Source organism: Cyrtonyx montezumae, unplaced genomic scaffold (assembly GCF_038088225.1).
Source record: "Cyrtonyx montezumae isolate F1298 unplaced genomic scaffold, pur_monq_1.0 scaffold_2, whole genome shotgun sequence".
Lineage (NCBI taxonomy): Eukaryota > Metazoa > Chordata > Aves > Galliformes > Odontophoridae > Cyrtonyx > Cyrtonyx montezumae.
The window spans coordinates 38,044,804-38,063,171 of record NW_027071936.1 but is presented as its reverse complement, the minus strand read 5'-3'; positions in this window follow the sequence as shown (position 1 = coordinate 38,063,171).

Below are 18,368 nucleotides of genomic sequence, written 5' to 3'. Positions count from 1 at the left end.
CATGCCTAATACCTTATTTCTGTTCCAGACTTTTTTGAGGCTAGCTGCACATTTATTCTGATATGATTTTTTCTAAGTGCTTTTCCCCATGTCATATAAAAAAAAAATCAATATTATTTATGGAATGCGCACAGATTCTTTGTCTAGTCGTTTATCCTAGTTTGTAAATATTTTTATGGTTTGTTAAAAGTTGCCTTCAGATCTACTTATGGCAGTTCAAATGAAATAGTTTGTTTCTTCTATCTAAACTAACCGGTAATTAGCCTTAGTACATTCATCTCAATTACAAGTCTGCGGGAGTTCATCAAGATCTTCTGATTGATTCGTTTGCATTGATTGGTTAGAATCTCTGTCCTGAAGGAAATGTAATGGTGTGTAATGCTGTAAAACAAAGTAGCCAACATGTATGCTTTGTTTATTATTTGTTACAGATATTGTACATACTTGTACAGATTATACAGCCAGTTAAAACAGCAAAAACTGTAGCAATTGTGTAAAGCAGAATTAAGTGTCCCTACAATATAATAGCAGAATGAAATTGTTTGTAATGGTGTCCATTTGCTAGTCATTACTTAGTTTTAACTGTACAGAACCTCATATTCCAAACTCTGCTAGAGTTTAATATATCATAAAAGACTCATTGGTCTTAATTCTTTGAGATAACACTGCTAGGAGAAAAAGCATTAGAGAAAGAATCTCATGCAAGGCACTTCTGAGTTCTGCATCTGAAGAAATCAAATGGAGCCTGTCATGTGTATATAGAGTTCAGTCTAAATCTGTGCCTTTCATTAGTTCTGAATATCATGGATATCACATTCTTCATGATTAAGATATAAAAGAACACCAAGAATGACACAGAATTTAAATTCCTGTGTAATTTTGATTAATAACTTCTATTCTTTCCCCTTGCAGTCTTACTTGTAAATGATTTAAGGCAGAAGAATACGTTAAGTACTATGCAAAAAATGTATTTTTTTACTGGTTTATCAGCAACCTTAATGGTGACTTTTCATGAGTAGAGGGTAGTGTGATAAATTACGCAAATAAAGTATTCCTATCACAAACAAAGAGGGAAAAAAAAAAAAAAGGTGTGAGGGGAAGCTGCTCAGTTACTCACTGGAAATTTGGGATGCATTCTTGTTGACCTGAGGGAAGCATACATGTAGCTTAATTATGTGCTTCACTAACATTAATATTCTTTGTGCAAATCAGAGGGCTCTTAAACTTTTATAGTGCTGTTCATAACATCTACAGAGCTAACTAGCAACAGTAATGCAATCACTCTGCATCTGTTTGTATTTTGAGAACAAAGAAGCCCTTCCTTTTATTATAGTGAAAGAAATCAATGTGAGTTTTCCCCGCTTTAAGAGAAGAGTAGCATTAAGTAATTTTTCAAAGATGCATGCAGGGTAGGGGGGTGTTCTTTTGTGTTTTGCTTTAAAGTTTCATTGTAGTTTTGTTTGATTTTATAACGTACACAAGACTTTCACGTTCTAAGAAATGCAACTATTAATACATTTTCCTTATGTATATATATTTATGTAACACTTCTGAAAAAAAATATCTTAAGTGCCTGTGTTTAATTTTCTCAAGTTGTATTTAGGCATGAGTTAAGCACAGCAAATGCAAAAAATATCCCAAACAACAGAGCAAAATTGTACTGCACGTTCTCTATCGTTTACTATTTTACATAATGATTGTAAAGAATGCAATTGAATTTGCTAGCCAAACCTGATATTAATTAGTCTTACTGGTTACCATTGAGATAAATGTAGGTACCAGCTCATAAAAATGGTTCTGGAGAGCAATAGTATTTTTCCTGTGTGTGTGAAATTTGATTTTGTAAGCAATTTCCAGTAAAACTTGGAGGTATAGATAAACTGAAATGATGGATGAGGACTTCTTTTTGTTTATTGACATGTATTGAAAAAAAGTGCAAGCATTTGCTCAGAATTAAGGTTGTCTCATTGAAATTCTAGAGTAAGTAGAGAACTAATAGGGAAAACAAACAATCAGGCAATAGGACTTAAGGGGAAAAGCAGCATGTACCGATATATTGAAAATACTTTCAATAATTTGGATGGACAAATAGTGTATCTTGTATATAGTTTGCAGAAAACAATATATATTTATTTTAAAGCAAGTACATCTCTAGGAAGAGTGTAGATTTAACAATTACAACAAAGGCACAGAGGAATACTGATGTTTGTTTTTCATCTATAAATATTAAAAACAATAAAATAATAATAATAAAGCTACCCAAAGAGCAAAGAGCACCAACCCCTATAGAAACTGAGAAGTTTTGTGAAGGAGGAATGGCTGTTAAGTGATTATTAAAATATGGGTTAGGTGGAAGCAAGTGGGTTGTGGCAATGAAGCATGGCTAACATTTCAGCCAGCAGGGAATGTGAAAGTGGCCATGCTGGCTCAGATCAGTGATCCATGCTGCTGGGTATCCTTTATCTGAAAGTAAGAAAACACACAGATACCTTTGAACCCAGACTTGGAAACACAGGGTGAACGCCTCAGCTTTCTCTCTCTATACATCTAATTTTGTGTCAGAAATGGAAGTAGCCCGGGAATGAGGGAAGAATAGTCTGGGGACAATTGATGCTGAAGAAAATTGGGGTCTACCTCTAAAGAGAGAAAAGATGAGAATGTTTACATACATAAGATGTGAGAGATCTGACTGCATATTTATAACATGGCGTCTGATGGGAAGTATTCTGACAGAACTGGAACTGTAAGAATATTCAATAGAGAATATTCAAATATTTAAAAAGTGCAAGTCTCTCAAGTCACTTAAAAAGTGTCAAGTGACTCTCAAGTGTCACTATATATATATATATACATATATATACTGTAGTATATATTAAAGAGAGGGTAACATAGTAAGCATACAAAGGGATCTTGAGATAGTTTAGCTATTACTAAAGTTATACTCAAGTACTTTTTTAAACTGATTGATAATGCCAATTTTTTGAGGTCCATACAATCTTAGAGTATGAAAACTTGCATTGGTAATCAGACATGCAAAAGGTTCTAGGGGAATATCAGTAGCAGTGGAAAGGAGGCATCTGACTCTTTCTAGGTCAATACCGATGTTCTTATTGATTTCCAAGACAGTAATGTATTACTGCTTCCTTGACAGGATGACTCTTCTATTAATGGAAGTTTAATGTCAGAGTCAGCAACCAGAGCCTCAGCAGCTGCTGCAGCTCCCAAGGTTGTGGGTATAAGGAAATCTGATTTCTGTATTGGAGAAAATTCTGGGGCTTGCACGTTTTAGTTACTTCTGTTACATCTTATGTCAGAAAGTAACAAAGATCCTGGATACTTGTTATTCATTTCAGGCGCTGCTTTAGCAATGTTCAGACTTCATTCTGTAAGAATCTGTTAGCTCTCTTTGGTTTCCGAAGACAGTCAAACTTGTACCTTAAACTTAATTTTTGCTATCTGATGAGATGTTATAGGCTTTCATAAAGTCAGTAGAGTTTTAGAGGTACCTAAGAGATTAATGTCTTCCAGATGTAAATTTCTTTTAATTGAGATGAGACATCCAATAGTGTCGTACAAGTGTACTTAATGTCTGCTTAGCCCACATAGATGATTTGTTGGACTAGACATTTCATTTAGGTTTTCAGTTTGGATGTTAGGAAAAACTAATCTGAAAGATCAGGTCCTGGAACAGGCTGCCCAGGGCGGTGCTTGAGTCACTGTCACCAAAAGTGTTCAAGAAATGTTTAGACATTGTATTAAGGGACATGGTTTATTGCAAAAATATCAGTGGTACTTGGATGATTGGACTAGATGACCTTAGAGGTCTTTTCCAACCTTGGTGATTCTATTGTTCTATTCTCTTTTTGCACTGGTAATGTTATATGAGACGATCACAGTGTCCCTGAAAATGTCACTTTTACTTTTATAAAAATTGTAAGCTATTCTTATCTTCATAGACTGTGATATTATTATAGTTAAATTTTACACAGACATTTATTGTACTTATACATTACAAAACCCTAAATATGGGATCTGATAAAAATGCCTGCATAAACTGTGCATGTATTTAGTTTTGTATGAAATGTGTGGGTTTTGCTGGGATGTGTGTGGGGGGGTGACTACATTAAATTTTTACTGTGAATAATGCTAAGTTAACTTCAGTAGTTTTCCTGAGAACATATTTGAAGCCTAAACCTGAATTCTTTACATCTGTAATCACCATCCTTTTAAAAATGTGACAGCTGTGTAACTAGTAGCTATGTCCTTACACAGGTAAGAGGTAATCAACAGAGTCAGCAGTTTTTAAATTGCTGTCTTTGATGAAAATGCATAGATAGAGATTCAGCATAAGCTTGAGTGAGCAGGTGGATGGTAGAATTGTCATTACATTTTTGAGGGTGCCCTTAGTATATGTGTGCTCTATATCAAAACACTGGCTTTGGCAGGCTAAAAGTCAGCATTCTTTTGAAATCTGAACTTTTTTTTTTTAATTTTTTTTTTAACATAAGTGCTTAACTTTCAAGTAGTTAAATTTTAGGCTTGCAGATCATTGTTAGGATGCATCTTATATTAGAGCTTAAGAATCCAAGAACTATGAGAAATATTATGACTTTAAATTTTAGGTAAAGAGCTTCATTGGATTAAAAAAAAAGCTCCTTAAAATGTATTGTATCTTTACATAATAAAATATGTAAAATAATAATATGTAAAAGAACTGAATTAATTTCCTTGCTGAAATGGAAGTATCATAAATACATGGTATTTCAAATTTTACTTTCGATATTTGATTTGTGATAGATTAAAACACCTTCTAGGGTATGAATGGGGTAAGCAGAACTCTTGGCCTTCCAGAAATATTTGCTCTAATTGGCTGGTAAGTCCACATCTTGGGGCAACGTTAACAACTTCAAGTCTAGGTCAGTTCCTACATGATGTTATGCTTCCATACCCTATATTGAAAATTGAAATTTTAAATGATCCCTGCGAGGATTAAAGTACATAATGAAACTACAAGACTTAAGATCTGTCTTCAACCACACATAAACACTGTTAAATTAGATTTAGACAGATGGGGCAAATTATTATTATAATTATGAGGATAGACACTGTGAAACTGAACATTCTCTCTTGTTTCATCTTCCATGTCTCATCCCTATGCCAATAGAAATACCCAAGGAAAACTTCTCTGTAACAAGTAACTTGTCAGTAAGATTTTAAGGGATTGCAACAGTTCTATTACTTAAAAACTTTTACACAAAGAAGGGAGGATTAAATTTCCCAAACCTTAACAATACCTTTCTTTCATATAATTCACAGTGCAATAATCACTACAAAGACAGTATGGAATTATAATGATGGACTTCATTGAAAAAGAACGTATGAGGAGGTGATGCATTTTTTCTTAACAAAACTTATAATTAAGACCCAGATTTTTCAGGTTTATATTATTGCCAGCCCATAGCAGATCTGATTGTTGTTTTGCTTTATGGTCTTTCCTAGACTTTGAGCCAATAGTAGAACAGAAAGTTTTTATGATTGCTCCATATTTTAGATATGAACTAAGTGAAACCGGGCATAATCCTGAAAGTCTATTTACAATCTCTGTTAGAAATCAGGTGCAAAAACCCTGAAACTAAAACAGTTCTGTCCTTCAAAATAATACTGGAAAATAAAGAGGTGGAGGAGAAACCTCCCTTTTTGACATACTAATTTTAGTCAGTATTGCTTTGAGGATTGTTTGCAACTATATACTACTACTACAAATTACTGCAAGGTGAAAAAGGTTACAGAGACTTACAAAATGATTAGGACAGTGCAAACATCTTTTATAGATGTTCACATAAACATAGCAGTATACTTAGCAAAAAAGAGTTTTAAAATGCTTTATCTTTTACTTAGAACTTTGGGTGTACTTAGTACTTCACTGTATAATGACAAAGAAACAAATACATGGCTGGAGGGAGGAGGTAGTTTGCTTGCTCTCATTTAGTCATTAGCTGTAGTAAAGGTGCCTTTCAGAAAGAAAAGATGACAGATAGGTAATGTTCCAACTATCAGATTTTCTATTGGGATATACTTGTCAGGGAGAACAGGATACAAAGTGCATGGGCATACAGGTGCACCTTTTCTAGAGCTGTAATGAGATGATTGCACCTATTGTCCCTACTGTTCTGCTTTTCCACAGTTATTAATGTGACAGTGCTGTAATTAATTACCTGACTTGAGACCTGTTTTGAATTTTTTCTGTTTTTGAAGCTGTCCTTTCAGATTTTCAACAGTGCATGGTCATCTACCGTGTCAGTACATTGGCCTTTCTAGTTCAAGCCATGCTGTCCTTTAAGAGGCAGAAAATCATATTCCTACCTTTTATTACAAGTATACATTTAGCTTTGGTGGCTATGTTAGCAGTGGTGCTAAGCAATGGTTTATTACAGAGAAATAATGAAGGTCAGGAAGGTATTTATCAAGGTAAGAAGTATTGTCAGTATAATTTTACTTATCAGCTTTCCTTAGCAGCATGCTTTGCATTCTAACACTTTTTTTTAAATGTTTCTGTCTAGATGCACTATCAAAATTAAGGAGAAAGAGTTCCCTAGCTTTTCCTGAGACAGTACTACACATCATCATAGGTCATCACTATGCATTAACCAAATTGAGTGTGCTAGACTTCAGAGCAAACTGTAACAGAATGTGCAGATTGTGAAAAACTCATTTTGTCTCCATTCTAACAACCTCTCTTTTTAGTGTGATGCTTTCTATCATAGGGCAAGCTGCCAAATAAGTATTTTCTTAGCTCACATTGATAGTCACCTGTTTTATGGGGAAAGATGAGCATTTAACCCGTGTTGAATCATGTTTAGAGGCTTGTACTTAAGAAAAGAATTTCAAAACGTATTAATTTTGCATTTTTCTGTTCCACAGATATCCTTCAGCAAATTTAAATGCGGATAGCGTGTATTTAGCTTTAAGTTTTTTTTTCCTTCTGGTCTATTCTAGATAAACAAACAAAAACCCTGCAACAAAGTAGAAAGCAACTTTTTAAAATGATTGTATGTGGAAGAGTCTCATCTTTCTAATCTACATTTATGATGACATGAAAAGGCTCACATGCTAAAATTAGTCAGGGTTTTTTATTTCTTCATAAGCCTCAAAGAATATGGAAAAAATACATGTTTTTGAGAAGGAGATGACTACTATTACAAAGCTGAGCAATAGACAATACAAGATACCAAATAAAGTAATTTTCATTTTAACGTTTACCACAGATGTAAAAATGCTATAATCATTTCCTATGCTCAGAAATAAGAACATTCAAACAGTTATATTAAGTCTTCTACATAAACTGTATTCCAAAGCATGATAGTTGATGAAATTTTAAGAGGAAGATAAAGTTCATAATTGCACACTTAATGAAATTCCTAATATTGTTAATGGTACTTTGTTTTTAAATTATTCCAGAATGCTGCATGAACTCTGGTCATGGATAGTACTGATTTATGACAACTGTCATATTTATAGTTCTTGTTAGTCATTCAGAATTGTTTGTTTGGGCAAACTGTTAATGTCAAACTAGTATAATTTTATTGATGTAATTATTTCTTTCATTATAGCAGTGCCTGCAAGCATTGCTATAGCTATAGTTACATTAGCATTCTGTTCTAAACCCCTTATTTCAAGGATTTATAAATTAGCAGTAAAAACTTGCTCCAGGTTAAATCTTGATATATAAAGTGTGATGCATGTGTATAGCTTTGGAAAAGTTTCAGAGGATGCTGTAAAACTATATATATTTAATTCTCTTGTTTGCGAGATATGGACAGAAATCCTGGAAGAAAGGTATCAGCAAAAGTATGTTGGTATATATAGAATGGTTTTCAGTGTTCCAAGAAGAGAATGTAATCTAGATCTCAATCTCTAACTTAGCCCTTTATATTATTTGTTTTTACTTACCTCTTGAAGCAGATAATGCTAGCTGATGTGTTTACTTCTGATGGTGATTATTCAAAAAGAATAGTGGTAGGATTAAGGTTGTTTTCATCCATGTGCTGCTGTCTGAAGACACAACAATGTCCTTTCATTTAAAAGATTTAGTGTTTGCATTAAACCTGTTGTTGAAAAATATGGGAAGAAATGTGAATACAGATCTATATCGGAACTGTAATGTAATGTCACATTCTGCTGATACATTCTTGAATTTGCTACAGGAGAAAAATTCCTCAGGAGAAAATACCATCTTGGCTAAAGTTTTGCGCTCTTTCTTTAGCTAAACTCTATTACTGCATCACACTGCATATCTCGGGAGACATTTGTTCAGAAAACATGGTGAATATGTACATTTCACATATATATCTATAGTTTTATAGCTTATTAGATTTATACTTTCATATGTTATCTTTCACATTAAGTAGCCATCTGTGTACTGTGCATTTTAGTATGAGGAAATCAATCAAATGAGTATTGCTCTGCAAAATGAAGAACTCTGCATCATACCTACATTCAAGATTCCCCTTTCATGGAAAAACATATGCTTTTTGATCTGTGTTGCTTTTCTGTCTTGTTTCATTCTGGAAAGTGATTGATAGCAGCACTGTATGACCTATATTGTTTCTCACTGATTTTCTGAGTGACTGTATCACAATTATTATAAAAATAAGTTGTTTTTTTTTAATTTGGCTATCTTTTCAAATTATCTCCAGTATGTGAGACAAATAGTCCCCTTTCTGTCTCTGTTGTCATCAATGGAAGTTCTGCAGGCCATATTTCACATCTGCTTTATCTTCTGTACTATGTGTGAAGCATACCAGTGTCACTCATTGTCATGTGCGACATTTTTTTCTTAGCATTACCCAGAAGATGAGGTGACATAGCACAGTGTGTACAGTAACTGTGGTGGTAAATATGGTCAGCAAAGTCCAGTGTCAGTCCTAACTTTTTTTCTAATATGATCCAATCCTTCCAATATCTGTTTGTAAGCTCATACATTTTACTTTAACTCTTTCTAAGGGTCTGCAGGATTAGGTCATAGTTCCCATGATTGCCTTGTTCTCTTGTTTCTTTAGTCTTGTTTCTTCTTAGTCTTTGATATGTTGTCAAAATGATTTAAAAATTAAGGCCTGGGCTGCTCAGGAAAAAATTTAGCAGTTCTTATTTTGACACTGAGAACAGCATGCAGGGTGGCCACAGAATTTTGCTTGAAAGGAAAGCTTTCTGTGTATGTTTCAGAATAATCGTCCTGTGATGTTTTCCTCTGTAAGATTCAATGTATAAAGGTCCATGGAGAATATTAACTAATATATCTTAATGTTTTGATGAAACTCATCTTTCCTAATAGCTGTCTGGGGATATACGAACACACCAAGTCCATATGCTGTTGAAAAGAAAGTTTGTTTAAAAGTGTTTACTACTGTTCTGAGTGTTATTTCTGCAGTCTTCATATTTACCAATTACTTGCAGAGCTAAGGCTGGACCAGAAACTTTGGTATACCCACTGTAATATAAGACAATAGCTTTAATATGCACAGTAGATTGGTTAAATGGTTGCTTTGATTCCTAGTTGAAAAGGCAATAGCAACTCCTGAGAAAAATATCTGCGTCATGTTGAGAAAGTTTCTTTTCTGTTTTGTTATTGTCTATTCTGCCTGCTGTTTGGAATGTGTAAAGTGATTCCGACAAGCTTGATATGTGCCAAAACCCAGCATGCACACTGGTGGGAAGATTATCATCACCTAGATAAAATAAAAAGCTTCTAGAAAAGTGCCTCTAATGATGGGTTGCTTTTCTGCCACTGACAGGGATTTCTGTTTGTTTTAGCAGCAGCCGCTAGCACTGCTGTAGCTAAAGGCCTGTCAGTATTTTCATTAGAAATTCATTTCTGGACTTTATAACTCAGCTGGAAAATTTACTTTGAACTTGAGCAGCGTAGAAAATTTCATAGAGCTTTTTTTTGTTTTGTTTTAAGTTTAAGTAAAAGTAAGGTTTTCAGTCAGTATTAAATATATGAGGAAAATAAAAACATGTTAACTACTATTCCACTCAGGCATATGTGTGAATCTGTATTTGATATCACCATCTGAAAGCTAGAACTCTGAGTAAGCATTTGTTGAATCTGGATGCTCTGATGCTCATTAAGAGTAGCAAAAATGCGCAAATATCTGACCTTTCATGAAATTGTAGGGGTTGGAAGGGACCTCTAGAGATCATCTAGTCCAACTTTACCTACTTTTCCACTTCAAAAGTACTTAACTGTGAGTTTAGCTGTTACCACTTTTGATTTTTCATGATTGTTTACAATGGCAACACTATAGTTAAGATCATAACTGACTGCTTTGTTCTTACTGATCAAACATGATCTCAAGTGTTTTGACTATTTTTTTCATCGTTGTACTCACTGAGAAGTAAACAGACACTTTATTTTGACTCTCTTAATATCACATATATTGTTACAGTTCTCAAAATCTTTGAAATACAGTTCAGATAACTTTCATTATTAAAATCAATTTATGTTGACATGCTTTTCTTAATACTCAAGATAAATATTATATGATAGTTTGCTTTAATGTGTACTTAGGTCAGTGGGATATGCAGTGTAAACTCAGATGGATTAAATGATAGATAAATACAAAACATTTGAATGGCTTAGTGAAAATTTGGATTTGATTTTAATAGAAGGATAAAGTAAAAAAAAAAAAAAGTATATTCATATAGAAGGCCTGTCTATACATAAAACAAACCCTGAGATTTTATAAAAGCTGTAACAACAACAAAAATACAAAAGCAAGCAAATGAAATTGTATGTATCATATGATAACATTTTCAGATTAGGTTTGATTTGCTTTGTGAACAAGTGTATATAACATCTATTTAATATTATACTTATTAGTTATGCAGACTTTATAATTTTTTTCACATCTTATTTTTCCAGCTTATTAATATATGCAGTTAAAAGTATGATTATTGTTTATAAGAATCTAATATTTTTATGGTGGCTGTAGTTGGAAAAAGTCATGTCAAAATCTAGTTAGATTGGACTATGATCAAATAAATTAATTATAGCCTCACAAAATGGCTTAGGTTGGAAGGGACCTTAAAGATCATCTAGTTCCAACCCTTGCTGTGTGCAGGGTTGCAACCCACTAGATCAGGCCGCTCAGGGCTCTGTCCAACCTTGTCTTGAATGCCCCCATGGATGGAGTATCCACACTTCTGTTTGTGGGTAGCCTGGATAGCGCATCATTGCCCTCTGAGTTAAGAATTTCCAACTAACATCCAATCTAAATTTCCCCTCTTTCTACTTTAAAGCCTATCTCCATTGTCCTATCACTATCAGATTGTGCAAAAACTCAGTCTTCCTCCTGTTTATAAGCTCCTTTCTGGTACTGGAAGACTGCAGTGATTTTTTTTTTCTCCCAACAACCTTCTCTTCTTCAAGCTAAATATGCCTGGATCTCTCAACCTTTCTTTGTAGGAGATGTACTCTAGCCCTACAATCATCTCTGTGGTGCTACCCTGGATTTGCTTCAATAGCTCTACATTTTTCTTGTGCTGGAGGCCCCAGGCCTGGACATAATACTCCAGTTGGGCCTCATGAGAGTACTGTAGTGTGGGACAGTCACTTCCCACACCCTGCTGACCATGCCATTTTTGATGCAGCCCAGGATACTACTTGCCTTCTGGGCTGCAAGAGCATACTGCTGTCTCGTGTCTAGCTTTTTGTCCACTAGGACCACCACATCCTTCTCTGCAAGGCTGTTCTCTGCATTCTTCTCCCAATCAGTACATATGTCTGGAATTGTTTTGACTTTGTTGAATCTCATTTGATTCACGTGGACCCACTTTTCAAGCCTGTTCAGGTCTCTTTGGTTTGCATCCCTTTCTTCTGTTGTATTGACTATGCTACTCATCTTAGTGTTATTAGTACACTTTCTGAGTATGTACTCAATCCCACTGTCTAGGTCTTCGATAAAGATGCTGAGGAGTACTGGTCACAAGATGGACCTCTGAGGGAAACCACTTGTGACTGGTCTCCACCTGGACATAGAACAGTTGGCCACCACCCTCTGACCATTCAACCCATTCTTTATGCACTGAATAGTTCACCTTTTAAATCTATATCTTTCCAGTTTAGAGATGAGGATGTGGAGTGGGACCATATGAAAGGCCTTGCAGAAGTCCAAGTAGACGACAGCCCTTTGTCCACAAATACTGTCACACTGTTGTAGGCCAGCCGTTTGTTAGTGAAGCTGTATTGATTGTCTTTGGTTACCTCCTTGTCTCGCACGTACCTCAACATACATTCCAGGAGGATCTGCTCCATGGCCTTTCAAGCAAGGACACGAGGCTCACTAGCCCGTAGTTCCCCAGATCTTCCTTTCTTACTTTCTTTAAGATGAAGTAATGTTTCCCTTTTTCCAGTCACCAGAGACTTCAATTGACAACTGTGACAAAATATGATGGAGAGTGGCTTGGCCATCAAATCAGCTGGTTTCCTTCAGGACCCTGGGGTGCATGTCATTGGGCTGCATAGGCTTGTACACACTCAGCCTCATTAAGCAGTCTGGACAGTGGGGGGATTTTACTCCCTAGCATGTGCTGGGAGATTCAGAGATATGAGATATATGGGCAGACTGACTGCTAGTGAAAACTGAGGCAAAGCCAGTTCTCCCTTCTTATTTATCTGAGGGGGTACACTCTCCTTTGCCTGTCCCTTTTAACCAGTGTACTTGTAGAACCCCTTGTTGTTCTTCATATCCCTCACCAAGTTCAGTTCCATCTGTGCCTTGTCTTAATCCAACTTCTGCATATATGGATAGTATTCCTTTATTTTTTGCAGGTCATATGTCTCTTAGTTTGACCAGCAGGTCCTTGCTCAGCCATCCTGGCTTCCCTCCTCCTCTGCTTGTTAATGATGGCTATTGATGATTATGTTGATAAAGACAATTCACATGATAATTTTTAGATGTTAGTTTTTACATTTACACCACAAACATACCAGGTAAAGTTGTCTTGTTATTAGAGATCTTTTCTTTCAGGTACATACTCAGGGGAACTCAGGGTTGTATTTTATTTTTTTTGCGTTTAACTAAGCAGCAATATATAATATGTCTGTTAATATCTGCAGAAGAATTTCTGTTGACCTTAGCCAAAACTGAGTCTGACATTTTAAACAGCAGCAAGCAAATGGCATTATCACAATACAGAAGTGACCCTCCACATTCGTTCTAGGCTAGCAAGGAAATGCTCATGAACAATGCACTTTTACAGAATGATGATGAGAAATAAAATCAGTGTCAGTCATTAGAAGAACACAACACTCTCAGCTACTTCTCAAGACGGTGTTTGCTGATGCATTTCCAAGGTTAGTCAGTCAATGAAAAAGTCAGTTACATAGAGGATTTTAAATACTTTTCCATATGTGCTTACTGTGTTGTTAGATTTATTTTTTGTGTGCTTTTGAAAGATGCAGTAACACAAATGGCTCAAAAATCTTGTGTTTAAGTGGTGGCTCTTGACAGCTTCTTGAAATGTTACCCATTAAAACATTTCAACTGAAGGAAAAAATATGGCAATCATGTTGCCATCTTCTAGTTAAAGCAAAAATAATTCTAAAACTAAGGGTCATGTGAAGAAGCAAAAGAATTTAGCGACAGTATTTTAAATTGTTCCTATTTAAGTTGCTAAATAGTTTTATGTGTAAAAAAACCCATTTTCTCAAGTTAGCTGTTTGGAATTTGAGGAATTTTAAAATCCTAATGTTTACCTATTTTAAATGTAATTTTTATCCTGAATGTTGTTTTTTTGTTTTTTTTTTCTGGGGAGTTTGTGGATGAGGAGGAAAGTGAATATACCAAAATGGCATGTATAATTTTCTTTTTAAAGTTGCTTCTATCTCTACTTCAAATTTTAGGATGTTTTAATATCATAAATGAAGACTGCATAATGCCCTCATACGGAAGGTTAAAAGAGGAATTAAGCTGATTTATGAGGTGCCTAATATTATCAGAAAGGTTACATTATAGCAGCTTCGTTTTCTAATATTTATTCATATTGAAAATTAAAAAAAAAACAAAACAAAACACAAAACAACAAAGATCCAAGCCTCTGAAGGCAAAACAAAAACAAAGAAACAACCCCAAAAACAGAAAAAAAACCCCAAATTTTTGAATGTTCTTCTGAAAATGCTTACTTCAGACTATTTAGTTAAGGCTCTTTGCTCTCCTTTCACTCTGAGCAGACCTAATGTGGAAGCTGAGATCTGGGATAGCTGTTCAGTTTACAGTACATTTGTCGGAAATATAACAAATGACCTTAGTGGAGGGGACACAAAAACTTGCACATAAAGTTGGCTGTATATATGCAGCTAAAATGCTCAGTTTGAGAATTGACATGCTAAGAAATAAAAATAGATGATGCACAAAAAGGAGAAACTAAAAGGCATGAGACAGACTGTATCCTGGTTGAATAACTCTGAAAGTAGCATTACATCTAGCTATTCTCAGGGAGGAAATGACTAATTATTATTTTCCTACATGACGTTAAACTTCTTCACTAGCATGTAGTCAGTTTCTTTCCTGGTTTGGAAATATTTGGACCTAAGGAAAGGTTTATATGAGAAAATGTTTCAGCCATAGAAGTGTCACACTTAACTGATTTCAGAGCTGCTAGTAAAATCAGCTCAGAACTTACATAAAAGTTTGTGTAACTTCTATTAAATCTACTGGTTAAGGTTTGTAGGAATTTTGATCCTGGTAACAGTAAAAAAAATTTGCACAAAATGTTTGAAGTGCAGTTTCCTCAGTCTTGATTATAATGATTTGCAAGTCTAGCTAAAAAAACAAACAAACGGTGGCTTAGTTTTATCAATAGAGGAAGCAGATATAAACTTTAATAAACAAACAGAGCACATCTATTGACCCAAAGGAAAGGTACAAGGCATATCTAGCCCATTTCACAGTGGAAATATAATTTGATGTTGTCTCTGTAAGTAAGAGCTACTTACTTTCGTAGCTGCATATTTCTGCTCCGTCATCTTTGTAAACAGAGTTGTTGGGTGAAATGGAGAAATACATGCTAAGCTCTCTGGAGTTTGCAAGGTTGTTTTTTTTTTTTCTTCAGTCACTTTGATGGTGTCCAAAATAAGTAACCATCAGCTTTCACTATTTTCCTTTTTTTTTTTGTTTTCCTTAATGGCAGTAATTCTATAGCTGTTTTGTGCTATGTGTTGTGGTATTTCAATAACAAATTAACCACCTTATTGTCTCACATTGAGATTTTTTTTTCAACCCTTATCCTTCAACCTTCAATATTATTCCATCTCTTAAAAGATATAAATCATTATAAAACCATTATCAGTTGAAAAGCATTCATCATGAGCCCTCAGTAACTTACCATTGTATCCTATTGTATGGATATTTATAATATAGTATAGAATTAGAATAGAATTAATCTCAGAATATATTTAATTTCATTATAGGTTATTCATAGGATTCAGAAGGTTAGTCCTTATGAATGTCAATTATATTTGCAGTGAGAAATATATTTGATTCTACCTTTTCTAATGTAATATAATTGAAAATAATTCACTTGGTCCACAGGATTTTCCAAATATGAAGAAATATAAGTGATAGTAACTATTAAAATCTGAACAGTAACTAACCAAGAAAAATTTTGCTACTTAGTTTGACTTCAAAGCTATATGTAGGTTTTATTGTGACCTTCAGCTAGATGCATTAACTATAAATGCAAGGGAAGTAACCTGCTGAAATTTAAATATTTAATAAAGGATTTAAGCACGAATATCCATTCTCAGCTCTGATCAAATCTGATTTCTTTTCAGTTTTCTCTGTAAATGAAGCCACTCAGTAGCAGGTTCTCCAGTTCTTTTGAGCTGGAATTTTAAACAATTCTGGAGGTACTGTGAGTTTCAGAATGTAATGAAATTGTTAATTTGCCTTTATCACTGTTGGACTTTTTTTAAAAAATATAGGCTATCATTTGTGTTCTACTCGGTTCATCTTAAAAGAGAAAAGATCTTTAATAATACATTTTCTGTTACTAACTTTTCAGTGCCCATTCCTCACTGTTTTCTAGAATGCCTTAACTGTCCTTAGACTCACAGTACATTACTTGTAAAGGAAAACAGCCTAAATTAACCAAGCCCTTTATTTATGCGAAAATTATTTTTTAATTAGATGAGATCGTACTTACCATTAAGCAGCAGTTGCTTCAATGTCTTATATATAAATTCAGATGTAATATAGAACTGCAGCCCAGTGGTGAGGAACACTGTGTATAAAATCATAAGAACAAGCATAAAAAATGATACCAATTAGGTTCTAGACAGAAGAAGATAGCAACAGATAATTTCCTATAGCACTCTTATCGCCAGCATCAAAATGATACCACTTTCCTGAGGACCCATAGGAAGTGTGTGCATGATATCAGGAAAAGGAATCAAGAATTCCAAGTGTAATGATTTAAAACTATAGTATTGTTATTACTGATGTTACTATAACTATCATTTTACGTATAAGCATTTTTTTTCTTTTCCTATTAATAATGATGTCTAGACTAATAACATTTCTTAGATTAGACTCTTAAAATTTTGGTACTATTGATATATGGATATATTATTATAGTAATGATAAGTTCTTGTCTTTATATATAAGGCATGCTTTTTTTTTCTCTCCATTTAAAAAAGATTTTGAGCCTAATGCTCTTTAGTAGTCAACATTCACTTGTATCTCATGTCTTGACTGATTCCAGAAACCCTTAGCTTCATACTATGACAAGGCAAAACTCTGCAGTGAATGTTTGACTCATGCAAGAGTTTTTGTCAATATGAATAAATGGCCAATTCTCAGGTGAGCTTTTAAGGAGGAAAAGTTCATCAACTATGTTCCATTATTTATTCTTCTTAGACTTTAGTCATTAGCCTTCTTATGTTACTTTTGAACTTTCATAATTAAGTCTTTTTGTTTCCCTAATGGGAGGAGAAGGTTTTAACAGGCCACACTGCTTGCATACCTACATTGGAGTTTCACAAGCGTTCACTCTGGGTGTGTTTGCTTTCTCACTAGCAGCAAGACGTCTGCCTGAAGACACTCAGTCCTGATCTTACATTTAAAGTCCCTTTCAACATAAGCCCTTCTGTCATTCTGGGTCTATGATTTTGATAGTGACTAGGTAACTCAAGTTACAATTCAAGTAATACACATCTAGAGATGCATATTTAATTTTCTGTTTTTTTTCTTTGTGAGTATGTGTGTGTGTGAAAAATAAATGACTTATTTGTTAACTTTGTTTCTTGTTCATAGTTGTTTGAGCTGTAGCCACTTCTGTTACATATGGGATCATCTCGTCTGGAGTTATTAAAAACTGAAATAAATCACTGTAAAAGCCACTTGGGAGTATGCATCCTATTTTTCCTTTAGTGCCTGGGATACTGTTATAATAAAACAGTAAATATAAAACTTTTGTACGTGTATGGATCCTCACATTCTTGTATTTTCCTTTTTTCACAAAACTTTGGCTTGAAAAGAATTGAGAAATCTACAGTTTATAATAACTTCATAAATTGGAAATAGATTTTTTCTGTATATTACAAAAATTATTATACTACTTTGTAAACAATATAATGTACCTTAAAAGTAGGTAAGCTTCCTTTCAGTGAGAGACCATCCTACTTTGTACTGGAGAATAAAACCTTTCACTATTTATCATTTTTAATTTTTAAGGATGGAAGAAATGGATACGTTTCATTGGTCATACTTTCCCAAATTTAGAGAAATACCAGTTTGTGAAGGAGAGATCTGTATCATTTGGTAAACTTTATTTCTTTTAAAGAAGGGTTTATAACTTCTCAGTACCGTTAGCTTCCACATTTTGATGAAAGCAAACCATGAAATAAAAGGATAAAGGAGAGTGGTATTCAATATCTGTGACTTGATTCCTAGCAAATATTTTTTTCACCCTTATTAAAGTATACAAGAAAATGTAGAAGAAAAATGGCAATTGATTGGCAGATTGAAAGACTTCATAGATTTTTACCTCTTTGACACAACAAAGCATTATGTACAAAGCATTCAAGAAAATATCTTCTGCTTTTGTGTTTTGTTTTATGATGCCTCTTTGAAGGCTGTGTAATCTTTTGGAAGCTGACTTTCATTTCTTTGCAATATTACTCTGCTGACTTTTTCCATGATCAGTTTAATCCTAAAATATAAAAGGTCATCTAGTCAAAGGAATAATGAAGTGGAAAATAACAAAAATGCCTTAAAAGGGAGATGCAAAGCACATGTTGTGTAAAAATCATGCCTTTAAGCAGGAAAACAGTAAGCGATAGCATTTTCCTTTTATATTTACTGTTGGTG